Genomic DNA, 19,959 nt, shown 5'->3' on the forward strand with positions numbered 1-19,959 from the left:
GTCTTGTTTATGCATTTTGGGGTCATAAGGAGAGAAAGTATGGCACGAATGCCTTGGGGGGCATAAGGATGTGGGGGATAATGAACTTATGTTATATTTTTGTTTGCCATGAGATGGATTGTGATCTACCTTTCTTGTAGTCTCCTCAAGGTATTTGGTCCACTTCCACCCTTGTGAAAGCACCACATTTTGTGGTGAAGTTTTAGCCTTGGTTGGGAAAGTGTTTGTTGAGTGTTTTCCCTTGCTTGTTTTGTTTGTTTGAGTGTAACCTGTCTAGGGCTTGGTTTTCCAAGCTTGGGGGTGGCTTCTAGTAAGCCTAGGCTGGGAGATGAGCTCTCCATGGTCATAGCCTTATGATTATATGCAGGTTGCTTCGAAAAGAAAAGAAAGAGACAACTAGGAGTTGTTGGTTTTACTTGATTTACAGAAAAAGAATAGGGAATGGAATGCTATATTCTAGTTGCAGAAATGTAAATGAAAAGTTGCGTGTTGTATTTATTTTGAAAAAGAAATGTATTCATTTTAAAGTCCCCATTTAATAGGGATGAGGGACAGCCTCCACATGGTGGAGATAGGAGGAGTACAAGTGTGGCCTAGTCGCAGACACCCTCACATGGAAAATTTTTATAGAGAGGTTCAGGGAGAGGTACTTGTTAGAGAATTACAGACAGCATAGGATAGATGAGTTCCATGACCTCCAGCAGAAGGGTCTCTCAGTGACCTAGTACGAGAGCAAGTTCTTCGAGCTCTTACCATATGTGGACTACCTAAAAGATGAGAAGCTTCTTGTCAACCATTTTATCAGAGGGCTGAATGCCGACATAGCAGGATTGGTAAGGATGGCCGCTCTAGGGAGCCTTCAGGTTGCTATAGAGAAGGCCTTGATAGCAGAGGAGATTCAGGTTAGGCCACAGGACACAAGGGATCGGTTCTAGAACTGAAACCCTATACCCCAGACATATGGGTTTCAAAAACCCCATTGGAAGGGTAATAGAAGACACACATCGAGGTTCTCCAAACCCCCTTCTCTGTAATAGTCATAGTAGAACCAGAGACAGAGGCCTTCGCAGAGTCAGCAGGGTGCAAAGCCCAAGTAGTGGCAGTCTCAGGGTTAGAGGTGAGATCAGTGATCCTAGGTTCCTTACACACCTCTGATGAGGACTCAACAGTCCTCTAGGGGTGGGTACAGTGGTTCTAGCAGGACCGAGGGATAGTATTTCTCTAGGCCTCAAGGCATGCAATTTCAGGCACATGGCACTTGTTTCACTTGTGGGGCCATGGGGCACATCGCGAGGGAGTGTCCTCAAGGTCAGATGGCAGGCAGTCAGAGGATGGCAGCATCAGAGCCTACAGTTGGAGATATGGGCAAGTCCCATGGAGTCTTCGTAGTGGTTGACAACCGCTAGGCAGAGCACCAGGCCACAATCATTGAGGCTGCAGGTATGATCAGAGGTAGCAGTGTATTTATATTATTTGATTCAGGAGATACTGACTCCTTTATATCTCCATTAGTTGTGGAGTGTTGCGGGCTAGTGGAAATTAGACAAGGTGTTAGTTGGGAAGTGGAGTTAGCTTCAGGGGCTAGAGTGTCAGTGGAATTAGAGGTTAGGAGATGTCAGCTTCAAATTGACAATATCACCACCTTAGTAGACCTTAGAGTTAAACCACTTGGATCATATGGCATCATACTTGGCATGGTTTGGATTTATGCCTACAGAGCCAAGATGTATTGTCACCTAAAAAAGATCGAGTGTGAGGATGATCATGGTTCACCCATAGTAATCACTGGGATTCAGAGACCCGTGTCTCTTCATATGATTTTCGCAATGCAACTTAAGCGGAGCATGTAGAAGGGATGTTAGTTATTTTCCATCACCATTAGTGATAGAGAAGAAGAAGATGAAAAGGAACCATCAATTGATGACCATCCTATCCTTCAGGGATATTCAGACGTGTTTCCTTCAGAGTTACCTAGTATGCCGCCCCATAGAGAGATTGATTTTCATATAGACCTTGTACCCAGAGCTGAGCCAGTTTCAAGAGCACCTTATAGGATGACCACAAATGAGCTTAATGAGCTCAAGATTCAGCTTGAGGAACTCCTAGAGAAGGGCCACATTCATCCTAGTGTATCCCCTTGGGATGCACCAGTCATCTTCATGAAGAAGAAGGATGGATCTCTTCGGTTATGCATGGATTATTGTTAGTTGAACAAGGTAACCATCAAGAATTGATATCCTTTACCTAGGATTGATGACTTATTCAACCAACTTCAGGGTGCCAAAGTATTTTCCAAAATTGATCTGAAGTCAGGGTACCATCAGTTGAGAATAGTGGACAATGATATCCACAAGACCGCATTTCGTACTAGATATGGCCACTATGAGTTCACCGTAGTTCCATTCGGTCTTACAAATGCTCCAGCTATGTTCATGAGCCTCATGAATGGGGTATTCCACACATTTCTTGACCGTTTTGTGATTGTGTTCCTGGATGACATATTGATATATTCTTGGAATGAGAAGGAGCATGAGGAGCACCTGAGATAGGTTTTGCAGTGTTTGAGGGACAATCAGTTGTATGGCAGTTTGTCGAAGTGTGATTTCTTTAGATCAGAGGTCAAGTACCTTGGGCACGTTATTTCTAGTGATGGGATCTTAGTTGACCCATCAAAGATCAAAGCTACTATGGATTGGCCAGTGCCAACCAGTGTGATAGAGGTAAGGAGCTTCATGGGTTTAGCAGGTTATTACTGACACTTTGTTGAGGGATTCTCTAGAGTTGCACATCCTATTACTTCTCTTCAGCGTAAAGGGAAGAAATTTGTGTGGACAGAGAAGTGTGAGAGGGCCTTTCAGGAACTCAAAGAGGCACTTACTAGCGCACCTATCCTTGTAGTGCCAGATCCCTCAGCTGACTTCATGGTTTGTATAGATGCTTCTCTAGAGGGCTTAGGAGTAGTCCTCATGCAGGATGGTAGGGCTATAGATTTTGAGTCTAGGAAACTTAAGACTCACAAGCTTAACTACCCTACTCATGGCCTTGAGCTTGCAGCAGTAGTGCATGCACTTGTGAGGTGGAGACACTTCCTTTTGGGTCATCATTTTGAGCTTCATTCAGACCATCAAAGCCTTCAGTACATATTCACACAGCTGAATCTTAATGCACGTCAGAGAAGATGGATGGAATTCTTATGCGAGTATGATTTTAACATTCACCACATCAAGGGGAAATAAAACGTAGTTGCAAATGCCTTGAGTAGGAGACATCATGAGGTTTACACCATATCTATGGGTACAGATTTGAGAGATCGTATATTGCAGCAGTTTCCAGAGGATGGATGGTACTTAGAGGTTTGTTAGATGATTCGATCATAGGAGACCCTGGAGGGAAAATATGTTGATTATTCCTTAGAGTCCAATGGACTACTATGCCATAGAGGGCGCATCTATGTACCTTCTTCCAGGGAATTGTGAGAGTTCATTGTCATGGAGGCTAATAGATCTCCTTATGCAGCGCATCCCAGAGTTAAGAAGATGCATGCTGACTTGAGATAGTTATATCATTGGCCAAGAATGTGACAACTTATTGTTGAGTTAGTAGCCCGATGCCTTGAGTGTCAGAGAGTCAAGGTGGAGCACCACCATCTAGGTGGGTTACTCCAGTCTCATGCTATACCAGAGTGGAAGTGGGATACCATGTCCATGGATTTCATCATTGGTCTCCCCATGTCATCTCGTCGCCATGATGCCATCTTGGTGACAGTTGAAAAGTTGACCAAAGTGGCCCACTTTTCACCAGTATGGACTACCTTCAGAACGCTAGCAGTAGCATAGGTGTTCTTGTGAGACATCGTCAGACTTCATGGTGTTCCACACAAGATTATTTTTGACAGGGATTCCCTCTTCACATCTTCCTTTTGGAAGGCATTATAGGCAGCTATGTGCACCAAGCTCAATTTCAGTACAGCCTATCATCTGAAAATGGATGGTCAGACAGAGAGGGTTAACCAGGTGTTAGAGGATATACTTCACATGTATGCCATGGATCATCAGACCAGATGGGAAGAGTACCTTCCCTTAGTGGAGTTTTCTTATAACAATGGGCATCACACTTCTTTGGGGATGCCACCCTATCAGGCATTATATGGCAAGCCTTGTAGGACACCGTTGAGTTGGGACCACATAGAGGACAGAGTTGCTATTGGTCCTGAGATAGTTCGGGATATGGATCAATAGGTGGATTTGATTAGGTAGTGTCTTAGAGAGGCACATGATAGATAGAAGAAGTATGCAGATGTGAAGAGGATAGATCATAGCTACTTGGTTGGAGACAGAGTCTTCTTAAGAGTGCGACCATATAAGAGTCCAATCCATTATGGAAAGGGTTCTAAACTCGCACCTCGCTTTGTAGGACCATTTGAGATCCCTTAGAGGATAGAACCAGTTGCCTATCATTTAGCATTGCCACCTAGCCTGTCATGCATCCATGATATGTTTCATGTATCAATTTTGAGGAAGTATATCTATGATGAGTCTCATATTTTAGATTGGGATGCCTTACAGGTGGAGTCAGACGAACAACTAGCTTTGGAGCCCATTCACATTTTGGCTCGCCGGATGCTAGCCCTTCAAGGTCGAGAGCTACACCAGGTTAGGGTCCAGTGGGATTGCTATGATAAGGTTACAACTTCATGGGAGGATGCAACACGTATGAGATCTCAGTACCCCCATCTTTTTGATGAACTCCAGGAGGAAGTTCATGCCTAGAGGGGGAGAGTGTGAGGCCCTACCCCGACTCATCCTCTCATTTCAGTGATTTTCATTTTGAGACTATTATGGATGCTTTATTTTTATGCATTATGGATTTAGAACTTATATGATTCCATGATTTGGATAACATTGATGAATATTGATGCTTCATTTCTATGCATTATGGATATAGAACTTTATATGATTCTAGAATAGGATAACTTTGAGATGATGAATGCCATTATTGGATTTGCAGGACTTTATTATGATGATAGAATAGGATGCATATCTTATGAATGGATCAAATTATGAGGATTATGATAATTTCTTATGTGGAATAATTGGGATATATGAGATATTGATTTGTTAATGTCAATTGTATGCAGAGTGTTTGATGTGTATTCTTATTCATGTGTTTAATATTATATGAGGTTATTTAGAATTATTAATGTGTAATTGAGATGCGCAGGAAAATTATCCATGTGACCATGGAAATATTATGGAGAACCAAACCTAGACCTATGTACGTTTGTAAAACTAGAGATTGTCTATTTGGAGAGACAACACCCCGTATGTATCGTATTTTATTCATGAAAGTATATGTTGCATGTGTGTTAAAGTGTAATTTATTGATTTGTTTAAATCCAACAAGAGACAATTTCCATGTGTAATTTTGTAATGTATTTTATTGTGTCACTTGACACATGCTGATTAGTATCATTGATTTTGACTTGTCTCTTGGAGGGAGTTGTTTTAACCAAAGCCCTTTTCAAATATTTCAGTGTGGTCCCAAATTTGCCTTGGGTAGAGAGTCTTTGGAGTGGTCAACTTAGGTTTGACCCGAAGGTTAACTTTAGATGGGTTTCTAAGGGGTCAAATGGACTCCTAGGGGTAGTTTAAGGGTTTTTCCTAAGGTCCATAAGGTATACCTATGGGTTAGGGGTATTTTTAAACATGTGACTATTCCCATGTGACTGTTTAGTCACCCCAAAAAGTGGTTTTCCCAAGATGAGCGAAAATTCAAATTAGAAGGTTCCACCTAGGTTAGATAACCTTCCTTTTTGATGTTAGTCTCTCTTCCCCACCTTCTCTTACCTTTTCTCTTTCCAGTTTTAGTAACCTATAAGAGGTTGGGAAGACCAACCAATAGGGAACTCTCACTCTATCCAAGAGATTGGGAAGAGTGAGAGAGGCCTTCTTATGCAAGGATTAGGGACTTAGTGAGTAATCACCCACTCTCCATCTCTGGAGATCTTGAATTTTTGAAAAAAGGATAGTTTTAGGATTGAATTTTGGCTAAGTGTTGGAGGAAAGTATTCTGGAATTGGGTTGCTCTTCCTCAAACTAGTTCTAGCAAACCTTTGGGAAGATTGAAGGTCGGTTCATGTTCTTCCCTTCATGTTGCATATTTATGTTTAAAAGATTGCTTGTATGTGAATGTTGTTTTCTTGAATTCCTTTTTGTGAAAAGATTTTGTGATCTTCTTTTTATTTCCTTTATGCATTCTTCTTGTGATTTGGGAGTATCCAAGACCTTCTACTCTTGGGAGACTAGAATGGTCTTGGGGTGGAAGGAGTTTGATAGCCTTAGAGTGAGAGGCTCTCATTGTGAGAGTGATCTCAAGGGTTGTTTATGTGACCCTTGCTGCATAGTCTTGTTTATGCATTTTGGGGTCATAAGGAGAGAAAGTATGGCATGAATGCCTTGGGGGGCATAAGGATGTGGGGGTTAATGAACTTATGTTATATTTTTGTTTTCCATGAGATGGCTTGTGATCTACCTTTCTTGTAGTCTCCTCAAGGTATTTGGTCCACTTCCACCCTTGTGAAAGCACCACATTTTGTGGTGAAGTTTTAGCCTTGGTTGGGAAAGTGTTTGTTGAGTGTTTTCCCTTGCTTGTTTTGTTTGTTTGAGTGTAACCTGTCTAGGGCTTGGTTCTCCAAGCTCGGGGGTGGCTTCTAGTAAGCCTAGGGTGGGAGGTGAGCTCTCCATGTTCATAGCCTTATGATTATATGCAGATTGCTTGGAAAAGAAAAGAAAGAGACAACTAGGAGTTGCTGGTTTTACTTGATTTATAGTAAAAGAATAGGGAATGGAATGCTATACTCTAGTTGCAGAAATGTAAATGAAAAGTTGCATGTTGTATTTATTTTGAAAATAAATGTATTCATTTTAAAGTCCCCATTTAATAGGGATGAGGGACTAGTTGGGTATCTCACCCATATGTAATGTTGACTATATTGTATTCTAAGTATTCTTTAAAAAGGAAAGCACTATTTTGTTAAGTTATCATTGCAAAATGAAATATTTATGTTGGGTTTAAGTTTTATATTGTTCTTGAAATAATATTTGTTGTATACATGTTATTTTGAAAATAAAAGTTCATTTTATCTCGTTATGCATATTGAACTAATGGAAATGAGTGAAGTAGTAAGCTAGCATGTTAGTAAGAGAAAAGTAAGCATTTAGTCCTATTTATTTATTCCCAAATATAAATTATGGTTAAATAGATTTAACATGTCTATCTCTAAGGTTAATTTAAAAGAATTGTAGGCTGATGTAGTTGCTGTTAAAATTTATTAAATTCTGTAATTTTCCCTTTTATTTATTGCAGATAATAAATCTAGAATTAATAGTCTATCTCTAAAGTTAGCAACTAGATTTGTCAAAAGAAAAAGAAATACATTATTTAAATTTGTTAGTTTAGAAAGCTTGTTGTTATGTGTTTTAAAAAGAAATATATACAGATTGTTTTAAACAAAGAAAAAAAAAATATAAAAGATGAGCAATACATTTATTTTCATTCTGCCATTCTTTTATTATTCTCTGCATGATTTGCAGAATTTAAATAAATAAATAAATAAATATATATATATATCATAACCCTGCATGTCTTGTTGACATTTATATTTAAATATAAATACATATATATATATAATTATATATATACATACATACATATATATATATATACATACATATATAATATATATATATATATACATACATACATATATATATATATATCCTTAACGTAAAAACAAAAAAAAGAGAGATTATAAATAAATAAATATATATATATATATATATAATAATTTTGGGGGGTTCGAATGAAGGCCGAACCACTATTTTTACACAGTGGTAGGCGCGGGGGAGTGTTGCCACTGTGGGTAAACACAGTGATGACATGCGGCCACACTGTGTTTACACACGGTGTGTGGCACGGGCCGCCACTGTGGTTACCCACAGTGGTTGGCATGGGGCCGCTACTGTGGTGAACCACAGTGGAATGGCTCTCGGCCGCCACTGTGGGTAAACATAGTGGCATCCAGGAAGCATCCCCGCCCGACGCACCAGTTACCATCCTCCGCGTCTCCCTCCATGGCTACCACCAAACCTTGGCCGCCACCTCCTTCTTTTGCCCCCTGCATCAAATCACACACACACACAAACAACTCAGAAAAAACTAAGAAAATAAAATATGGGTTTAGGTTAAAGGAAAAAAAAAAGATATATGCAACCCTAACCCAATTTCGGGTTAGGGTTAGCATAAAAACATTTAAGGAAGAATAGAGGTGCAACCCTAGCCCACTTTCGGGTTAGGGTTAGCATCTAGAAGAGGAAAATATAATGTTTGGGCAAGATATAGAGTTAAAAAGAAAATAGGTTAACCTAGGTATTTTTATATTGTTATGGTTAGAAATTTTAAAAGCGGGGGGGAAACCCATTTGAATTTCGAATAAGGTATTCCGCATTATTTTACTTAGGCTTTATATGTTAGCTTTCTCCCTTTTGGATCCTATATATATATATATATATATATATATATATATATATATATATATATATAAGTTTAGTTTTAGATTAATAATTCTATTTATATACTTATATTTTATATATGTTTTATATAAACATATAGGTATATAAATATTTGAATATGATTATCTAAATTTTAATCCTTTTTGAGTTCAATCTTTTAGGAATTATATAGCGACTTTTGTAAGTTATTTGGCTATAAGGGATTATTTTTAGGCCACTTAAATTTAGGCTTTTTTTTCTAGATAAAATTTTATAGGGCATTTTACATTATGGATTTAATTGGCCCTTATGTTGAATTTGTTTAATCACATTACAATTTTTATTAAAATAGAATAATAGGTTTTAATAATCTAAGTGCTAGGACTAATTAATTTAGTTCCTAAAGCAATTAAAAGGTTATTGGAGAATAATAATATCTCTTGTCAATTAATTTAGAGATTTTTGTTTAAATGAATTTATTTATTAGAATTGATGAGACAATAATAATTCTTTTGGAGAGTTAATATTCCGCAATTAATTTAGATTATTTTTTCTTACTTGATTTAGTTGTTAGATTAACTCAAAAACATAGTTAAGACAAAACTTGTTATTGCGGTTCATTTAGCAAATTTAGTTTTATTAGGATGTTATTTTAAAAAAAAAATTATTCTGTTTGTGCCCAAAAGTTTGCCCAAACTTTTGGGCATGACATGTACTTAACCCTCAATTTTGAAAAACATTAAGATAATGGATATTGAGCCCTCGGTAGATACAAATATACATGAAAATGTTAAGATACCGCGGTAGATACAAAGAGTGTAAAGGTTGATAATGTACATGTTACTAATGTTGAGGACAATAGTCCTCTAGATCATATTGTACAAGATGAGGTTACAGTTCCTTTGGAGGAACCGATAGTTACTGAGACTATACCAAGTGGTGAAGCCACCGATGCAAGTGAGGAAGCTATTAAAGTTAAAACATCAAAGGAGAAGAAAGGGGAATCTGACAGGGAACCGATAGTGAGTCCATCATTGTTGTCAATTGACACCTCGCAGGTTGAAAATAAAAGCATAACCGAGATGAGTTCTATTGAACTCATGATGATAGTTGCACAGAAAATGATGAAGGATCTATAGATAAAGGGGTTATTGATCAGTCTATCACTATTTTGCATAGAATTATCTTGGAGTGCAAGTTTGACAAAGAAGCGAGCCCATCCGGCAAGCTTAAGACAATCACAGAGCACATTTCAAAGGATTTTTAGTCTTTGTAGCAGATATCAAACCGAAAAGCACTAAAGAGATTCATACAAGCAAAGAGAACTAAATTTGATCAAATGATTAAGTCGGAGAGGAAGGAGATTAATGATAAGTTGAAATTGATTGATAATGAATTGAGGTAGTGTACTAATATTTATAGATTATGTTGTAATATAGGTTTACTCGCAGTTGAGATAGATAAAAAGATTAAGGATATTTAAGAGGAGATTGCAAGTATAGCCAATTATTTTGATGGATTGAATTCATTGACTATATGTATTGATGGTCAAATTTTGGTTTCAGAAGCCCAAGTTTTTTCTCTTGAGAAGGAAAAAGATAAAATCACAAGGAGAGCTAGAAGTCTTAGAGGTTTGGTGAGTCCCCGGTTGGATTCATTAAGTATACATAAGGAGTGTATAGATATGGTTGGTAAGCCCACATGACATAGCTTAATGAGAAAGAGTCATTTTCCCTATGCTAAATGGACTTGTATCTATTTTTGGCACTTTCAAATCAAGTTGGGATACCTATCTTGAGCTTTTGGAGAAGGCCTATCCAAATATTTTCAAATACATTCAGCTTCGGTAAGGTATTTTGGGACATATTCATTGTATAGTCTTTCTTTCTTCATCCCAGTTTTTTGTACTTTTTGGTTTTTTTGATGGCATTGATGTCAAAGGGGGAGAGATATTGATGTGAAAAAGAAAAAAGGGAGATGTATACATTAAGGGCAGTATAGGTAGAAAATTCAAGAGATATGGAGATACAGAGATATGAAGTATTTTTTTATTATGATCATAGATGAATATTCAGCTCAGGGGGAGCAGGCTCAAGATGCAGCCGATAGATGAAAACCATGATCATTTTTCACATGAGTATTGCCATCAATTCTAAAGGGGGGATTTTTGGCAATTGACACTCAATTGGCTGGTTTCAATATGTTGTCATGGATGGAAACATGGCAACTTGTTCCGACTTCATATTTTGGTTCAGTTGTGTACCAGCAGGCACTTCACAAACACTTCACCGGCACCGACACCGACACTAGTAGGTTGGAAGGATTTCTTTGGTTATCAGCAATGCATGCCGACATGGTTTAGAATCAGATTATCGGTATTGGAGGCCAACATCTTTTGGATCCAGCATTGGCAATTGTTTTTGATATTCATGTATTTATGTTATTGAGCCGACATGTATATTCATATTGTAATTTTCTTTGTAAGCCGACATAAGGCATGATGAATAGTAAAGGGTATATAGGTCAGTTGATTAGATCATTTTGATATATCATATGAGAGTGTGTAAGGTTATGGAATGTAAAAGGAGATGCAAAACATATGAGAGAGATCATATATATGAGGATATTTATGTAAAGGGGTATTCCGATAAGGGTTTAGGGTTTCATATCAGAACAAACAGAGCTTAACCGAAACTATATTCAGACATAAAAGATGAGGATCCTTTTGTGAATAAGAAGTGTGCTCTAGGCTGTAAGCCTTCTTGCAAGTGCAGGCCCCTATATTTTGTAATATCTCTTCATATGGCCAGTGGATTGATATTGTGGGTCACAAATCTCACCGTGGTTTTTCCTCTTTGAGGTTTTCCACGTATAATTCTGTGTGTTATGGTATTCATTTGTGTGATTGGCTTATTGGTTACTTTACTTCTTTCAATTCTATATATATATCGGTATACCGATTAGTGTACGCATGTTTTAATAAGGTTAAAATTGATCATTCTAGTAGAACACTAATTCATCCCCCCTCTCAGTGTTCTTGGATTTCAACAGTGCACTCAATGATGATCTTTCATTTTCCATGCATGTTGCCATCAATTACATAGGGGGAGATTGTTAGCATTGCATTATGTGTTGTCATTGATGTCAAATCCTTTGGTCTAGATTAAGTTTGGATGTGGTATGAAGAGAAGGAGTGTTTAATTGAGTCATTTTGTGCAGTTGAAGGTTTCCTAATTTCACCAAATATGTTTGGTACCTCATAAGATGTTTTTTTGTATTAGTTTTAGGTCCGACATGATCTAGAGCTTGAGGCCTTAGACTGAATATTGAGATTGCATGGTGTGTGGATGTGTTTTAGTTTTTTCCTTGGAGATGTATGTAGCATGTTGATGTGTTAGAGGAGGAATAGTGTGATATGGCTCACTTTTCATTCCTTTCCACCACCAGAATGTTAAGTGGAGACCTATTTTAGATCCTTGTCATAGCCGACATTGAAAATTATAATTTCTAGAGACAATATATATATAGGAGTTTGATTTGATGATTCAATATATGGCCTTTTGTGTTGAAGATATGCGAGGTTGAAGGAATCTAGTGATTGTGTGAGTGTAGTGAGATATTTACCACAAGCAGTTCTGACAGTACAAACTGTGTTTTTCTTATGGTAGATTCTCTTTGTCTTTTCTATTCTTTGATACTGAGCCTATCAGAGCAGTGAGCCCATTTGTAATAAGCATATTAGCAATGAGCCTTTCAGGGCAGTGAGAACATTGGCAATGAACCACCCATTATAAAAATCACCTTAATCGATGTTCATATATTGAGAATTAGCATTCTCTGTGGTTTTTCACTTCTTGGTTTTTCTATGTAAATTTTGGTGTTTCCCGTGTCTAATCTAAATTCTTGCATTCTATTAATTCTAATTAATATTCTTGATATGTGCATTAAGGTTAAAAAGTTAAAATTTATTGTCAAGTGATTCACCCCCCTCTTAGTTGCTTGGATATTCAACATGCTCTACTAATGTGGTGATGAGTCATGTGTGTTGGTGCCCAAAACCACAAATTGGAAAACCAAAGACTTGCTTAATCCTTAGTTGATCCAATCAGCCTTGGCCAACGAATAGGGACGGTCGAAGACCAAATCCCTCTACACTTTAGGCTCCACTAAACCTAGGTGGGTGTACCTTACACTCTCAAGCACAAAAGAGGTTTTTTTTGAGTGAATTTAAACTATGGGAATTAGCAATTGCAGGGATGGCAAAAGGCTTTCCTACAACTATGCTAACAGAAGTGCTTTTTATTGAATGCCTTTAAAAATGATAAAATAAGTGTGAATATAATTGTGTTATATAATAGATTGCTGTTAGGACACTAAGCCATTATGAAAAAGAGCAGTACTTATAGAAATTAGAAGATTTGTTTCTTTGATAAGGACCTAATGCATACAAACTTATTCAACAAAGATTAATAACAGACCAGTGCCTTTATCTAATAGTTAATGAATAACTTTGTGGACAAGAATCACTATCAACTCAATAGACAATTATAATACCATCATTGTGAAGGTTTCATTATGTGTTGCATGAACAATAAAACCCAATTTTACATTCAATACAACATCATGTGATGGAACATCACAAAAAATCTAAAAGATTTATCAAGAGGACATATGATTCCATCAAACACAAAATTACACATAATGATCTAAAGATAAAAACATGATATCTTGTATATTAACTTCTGGAATAAGAATGTACACAAAAACTGCACTTACAAATACTCCAATACATTCAGTTTTCACAGAATAAACTCCTCATTCCTATTAGACCTTTCTAAAACATAACACTTACAACCCAGCCAATGACAGAAATTATCTATCTCCTCTCATGATACAAAAATGACTCACTATATATATGTGAGCCAAATGATTTGAATGAAATTGAAAGATAGAAAGGGTACATGATTGTAGGCAATTGTTGGCGATGATAATGACTTGAGCACAAAAAATAATTCAGAGGAATATGTGAAGATTTAGCGATCATTAATACGAAATTGAGCACAAATTGGAGAAAATAATGAGGATGTGATGAAAGCGCTAAATGGTCCAAATTATATTAAAATTGACTAGCAGAATGATCTTGTATTTCAATTTCGATCTCGAAAATGGAATCAGGATGGGCAGATTAGCTAAGGGTACAATTTTCATGTCCATCGGAGCATGTTGAAAAATTAGGGTTTTGGCTATATAAGGGGTCAAAGTGTCATTTTCAATTCATTTTAACCTCTCCAAGTTTGAAAATTCAAAAATCCTTTTGCGAAGGAAAATGGTCATTCTGATCCAGGAGTACCAATTTGAGCGCCAAAGACGTCATAATCGACCTCGGAACTACGAGCTAGTGGAATGAATTAGAGATTTTTTTTAATGTGTTTGAGATATAGCAATTGATAGATTTTGGGTTAACAAGTCTCAAATAGTGAAATCACTACCCAACCATAATTAAAGCATCGTCATAGGGTAATGTTAAAAATGAATGACCTTATGACCTCAAGGACTTCATGTCTGAATACCTAAGAATGGAGACGTCCCTTGTTTCTCTTGAATGCAAACAAATGATAAACTTGGGTAGTTGCCTTGTTTTATTGATGCTGATATATGCAAATGCAAAACTTTATGAATGAGATGCATTTGAAAAAGAAACTATATGTGATGCAGTGCTTTGAATAAAATGATATGCAATGCAAAAAGCAAATCTTGAACTAACCCAACCCTTAGATATATATCATTAAAGGTGCATAAAGATGGCTTTCCAAGAAGGACTCGGCTAAGTGTACATGTCCAACATCTCCAATATAGATTTCCTTAGTTTTTGGATTTTGCGATGAAACTAGGGTAAAGTCATATGCAAAGGATTAGATAAGGGGTATGGAAGGATGAAAAGGAGGTGTTAGATAATGGACCAGATATTGAAAGTTTGGTGCATGAGCGAATGGAAACGTTTGCTGGATCATCATTGGCACACATCTTGAGGGATGGCGGATTGATGGAGGAAAAGTGGATCTCAGATTTTGAGATTTGGATGGAGGAACAACCAAGGATTTTGAGACATGAGGATCCAAAATAGATGAAAGAGGTGATGGAGAAATGAATTTGGAAGGTTTTGATGGAGGAACAACAATCTTGGCTATTGATTTGAATTTTTCTTTAGATAGTTGTGTAATACCCTAAAATTGGTCATCTAAACCATGGGCCCCTAATTTCGACAACATCACCAAGGTCCTAACCGAAGGAAATTAAATCAATCTTGAGCACACATTAATGAATTCTTCAATCATCAAATGTTACATGGCAAATCAATACTCAATATCAATTAAATATTTATTTAATTAATTAAATCATTCGAAGAATATCTTTTTGATCAATTATCCTGTTTAATTTATTAAATATCCTAGCATATTTAATTAATTAATAAATTTGACATTTAATCATAAAAAAAATTGATTTATTACAAAAGAGGAATTAATCACAAAGCAAGAGTTAAATTGAAAATAAAATAAAACAATTGAATCGAGAGAGAAATCAAACTTGAGATATTATTTCTTTCTTCTAAATTGAGAACTTGAAATCAAAAAAGCAATTAAAAAGGAATTTAATCATTCTCTAAAATTGGAACTCAAAGCTTTTGAGAAAAAAGAAGTTCAGTTGCATTGAAAAGAGTTTTCTTGAATAAATCAAAGAATTACCTATTTTTATCTCAAGTGCATGGAATTAATTAATTCTTGTTTCTAATGAAAACTTAACCTTCTAATCTGAATGCATTTCAATTAAACTATAATTGGAATCTATCTCAAGGTTAACTGAATCTGATTTCTCAATTATTTCAATTAATCCTAAATTGTGCTTTTTCTTGATCTCTCTTATGATTCTCTATAAATTCAGCCTTTATCTCTCATTCAAAACACCCTAGAGATTTGTTAATATACACTTTTTTCGCTTTGGAGTCATTGAATATATTGTGCTTGCTTTTTGAGATTATTGCATCTTAGTTTAGCTTTTTGCATATTTAGTTTATTCATGATTGCTTGAATCCATTATTGCTTGAATCCATATTGGTTGAATCTTTCATCCATCTAGCATAATCTTGCATCCATTTAGCTTAATCTCATACTCATATAGATTAAATCCTTCATCTTGGTGTAGTCTAGTTGCTAGTATTACTTATACAAATCTGAGAGCAATCTTATACTCACATCTTTTAGAAGGCAATTAGTCGATTTGTTATGGTTTTTATTATTCATGATTATATCTGTCTAGCCATACATGTAACGACTTAATTAAAGTGTTGTGTTTTGCAGCTATTAGACTTATTCCACTTTTTCACACACACATTTCTGGCGCCCACTGTGGGGCGCCAGACTACATTTTTCGGCCTCGGAGACTAACTTTTTAAATTTTTTTATTTCTCATATTTTTATTTTTTGGGGATTTTTGTCCATACAGTTTCTGCAAATTGTCGTACGAGTTTTCCCATAGTGTCGGGCGACAAACTGCAATTATTGTATGATCCTATATGAATTGTCGTATGAGTCGGTGAAAATTGTCATATGGATCTATATTTCTAGTTTAAAAAGAAGATTTCTTTTGTCAAGTTTTCTCATTCAATTTTTATCATACTGACGCTGACCCTAGCTTGTTATCTATCTATCTGAGAAATTTTTTACAGCATAATCAATTTTTACAGAACGCTTGTCGAAGACTATTCTTATCACACAAAGACAATATAACTACTGATTCATTGTCTTTGAATGTTGCCTGAGGAGATTCGAGAAAACATTGTGTATTCATTAAATTCATTTTTTAGGCACCTAACTTGCTATCTAGTTAAAGAACAAATCTGTATTTTGTGTTTTAAGAAAATTCTGAGAGGTAGGAGAGTATGCTCTTGTCTATATAGACAATAAAAAATCCAAACCCTTGAGGCATTTTCTTTAAGTTTGATATTTGTATATCTTTAGTGGGCCTGCCCTCCCGAGGAGCTAATAACTCTATAGCCATTACGGTCGGTGAGAGGGGAATGACCCAAGTGGGAATGACTAAATGCCAAGTACTCCAACCCACTATAAAATAAACGTGATTTGATGAAAATCAAGTCAACGGTAGTGCTCGGGAATAACTCTCCTCTGTACCCTTGGGTATATTAAACCTTGGTTTTCAAGGCTGGGAGACCTCTTAATTGAGTTTATACCTCGACATGCCAAACGGATCCCTTACTAGTTCTAATTAAAATTAGAAGCTACCTGGTTCACCTTCAAAAGGGGGCATAATCTTTCTGCAAGAGAGATAGTAACTCTCCCAAGATACTTGTCATTTTATGCCCCCATTAGCATTTGGAGTCGGCTAATACGGTGTTGAGAATCCATTGCATGAGACTCACCAGTCATATTCTAATTAACTATTGGGTGTGTACCTGGGTCTACAAAGAAAGGTTTTCTTCTCTCACCAATTTTTGTAGGGTTTGCATGACAATTGTAGTTATTATTCATATTACGTGTTATCTGTGTTTTCATCCCTAAAACTAAAACTAGAATACCAAAACTAGAGAAAACAAGAAATAACTCAGTGATCAAAAACTCTGTCCAAAACTAGTCTATCCTAGTCGAAACTCTATCCATGTCAAAACTAGTCTATACTAGTTGAAAATTTGTCCAAAACTGGTCTATCCTAGTCGAAACTCTGTCCAAAACTAGTCTATCCTAGTCAAAACTCTGTCCATGTCACAAACTAGTATACCTTAGCTGTCAAAAACTCAGTCCACCTCTAAATTGGTCATCATCAGTCAGCGATCAAAACTCAGTCCATCTCAAATCTGGTCATACTCAATCATTGAAAACTTAGAATTTTGCCTTTGTCTAGTAAACAGTCATATGAGTCTTTTGATTTATCATCTTGTTTCATATTCTGTGTTGTACGATATTCCATCAATCCTAACAGTCTATCGTTTGAGCCTCCATTATGTGCCATACAAGTCCTGATTATTTGTCATCCTATTTAGGGAATTGTCATTTCACCTTGCATCCTATGTCATATGATAAAACATTACATTGATCAGTTTGTAATTTCATACATACCCATCTATCATACGGTACTAGGCAACAACTCATACCGAACACTATTGTCATCGTCCTGAAGCTAGCATACTGTCACCTGGTCCTGTAAAACCTGTCGTACGAATCTCTTATTTTGTCAGTCTAGAATAGTCAAACTTGCCTAAAATAGTCTTCAATGAGCATAAAAGTGGTTATCATCATCCTGAGCATAAACAGATCAAAATAGTGTACCTCTGCCATTTGTGTTGCACAATTTTGTCGATCATATTTTCAACTAGTTCAATCAACTACTTATCAAACTTAAGTCACTTAGATAATGTCTTATACAGGATAGATCGTTCCTGAAACTAGACTGATCCTTAAGTCAATTCTCTCGAATCAACTTAGATAAATGTCTTACACAGGATAGATCTTTCCTAAAACCAGACTAAATCTTAGTTGCTTCTCTCAATCAATACGTTAACCGAACAACTAGCTCTGAATTTGATCTTGACTTCTGCATCACAAATAGCTTTAGGTCACATCATTCAATAAAAATGCTTATTCAAAATAGAAGTTCTCATAAGAAAGATGCCAAAGGAAAAGGGCAATCCTTTTCATATAAAGATAATCCATTTTACGAAGAGGATCCTCTTACTAATAAACCTTTATCTCCCACTATACCTAGAATAGAACAAAATGATGAATACAACCTCAGTATTCATGATACCGACAATGATTCCTCATCAAGTGAATCTGAAGCCTCTGAACCACTAGAGAAATATATTCATAGATGTCAGAAGGATAAAGATTTCTGAAAAATGATGAAGGTTATCATGGCTAGAGAAAAAGAAGACTATTTTCTAGAGCTAGCAAAACAAGGTGCCAAACTTCCTACTGGATATGATGTTCAAAATCTCATCACTAAAAAGGAAGAATCACCTATAATAATGGTACATAGACAATTACAAGCCTTATGGGCTGAGATCACAGAACTAAAAAACAAGGATAAATCCCCAAAACAATATTCTCTGGAGACAATATGCCCATTTCCATTTGACATAAACCTATATATGCCTCCATTTCCTTCACGAGTTAAGATCCCAAAATTTGATAAATATGATGGTAACTCAGATCCCCAAGACCATATCAGAGAATTTTGTGCTTTATGTATGGATTTCATGCATGACCAAATGTATCTCATGTGACTTTTCTTGAGAAGTTTGGGAGGGCAAGCTATGGAATGGTTCTCAAGTCTACCTAAGGGAATAAAAACTTTTGAAGAATTAATCCAACTCTTTCTACAACAATACTCTTATAACATTTGACACCCTATTACTATGATCAAGCTTTGCAATACCAAAAAGAAAACATGGGAACCTTTTCTCACTTTCCTCCAACGTTGGAGAAAGATGTTCTCTAGATATTAATGGCCTATTCCAGATTATGAGAAAATGGATATATTCGTCAACAATCTGATCCCTGAATTGAAATTTAGTATCCAAATGCAAGTGCACACATCATTTAACAAAATGGTAGATAATTCTATTCGAATGGAAGATGTGCTTATAAAGAAAGGAGATATCTTACCTTGGAAAGAAACACAACTAGGATCTAGCTCTAAAGAGAAGAACAAGTATTGGAAGTATGGCAAAGACAACAACAAGAATGTTGTTAATGATAGAGTGATAGACACTATTAAAACCAACTTGAATCCCACGATATTGAACTTGGCTAGTGGCATGCAAGAACTCAAAGAAGCTGAAACAATAGCAGAAAATATTTTGAAGAAAGTAAAAGAGTGGTTCAAAGAGAAACCGTGGCTTTCTAAACCTAGACGTGAATTCACTCCTCTAGAAGAATCATACGAATCCGCTTTCAAAACTTTATTGGCAAAAACCTAATAACGTTACCAAATAATTCTAGGCCATATGATCCGGAAGTCAAACCAAAATGGTGGAGAGAAAATGGATACTGTGACTACCATCGGAATAAAGGTCATAACACAAACAACTGCATGAAGCTCAAGCATGATATTCAAGATCTCATAGACGCTGGTAAAATTTTTGTCAGGAATCACTTGACAAATTCTAATCATAAAGAATTTAAAGATCCTTTACCTATTTATGAACAAGGTGATTCCTCAAAAACAAAAGGAGGTGCCAAAGTAAATTACACTTATACCAGCAATGACAATGTCATCAACATGATTGAGTCTTCCCAACCTGAATATTGCAATGTGACTATAATCAAAGACAAACAACATGAATCATGACATGCAAATGCTATGACCCATTATCAAAAGAAAGTAACTCTCCAAGGAG

The sequence above is a fragment of the Cryptomeria japonica genome, chromosome 3 (assembly GCF_030272615.1).
Source record: "Cryptomeria japonica chromosome 3, Sugi_1.0, whole genome shotgun sequence".
Lineage (NCBI taxonomy): Eukaryota > Viridiplantae > Streptophyta > Pinopsida > Cupressales > Cupressaceae > Cryptomeria > Cryptomeria japonica.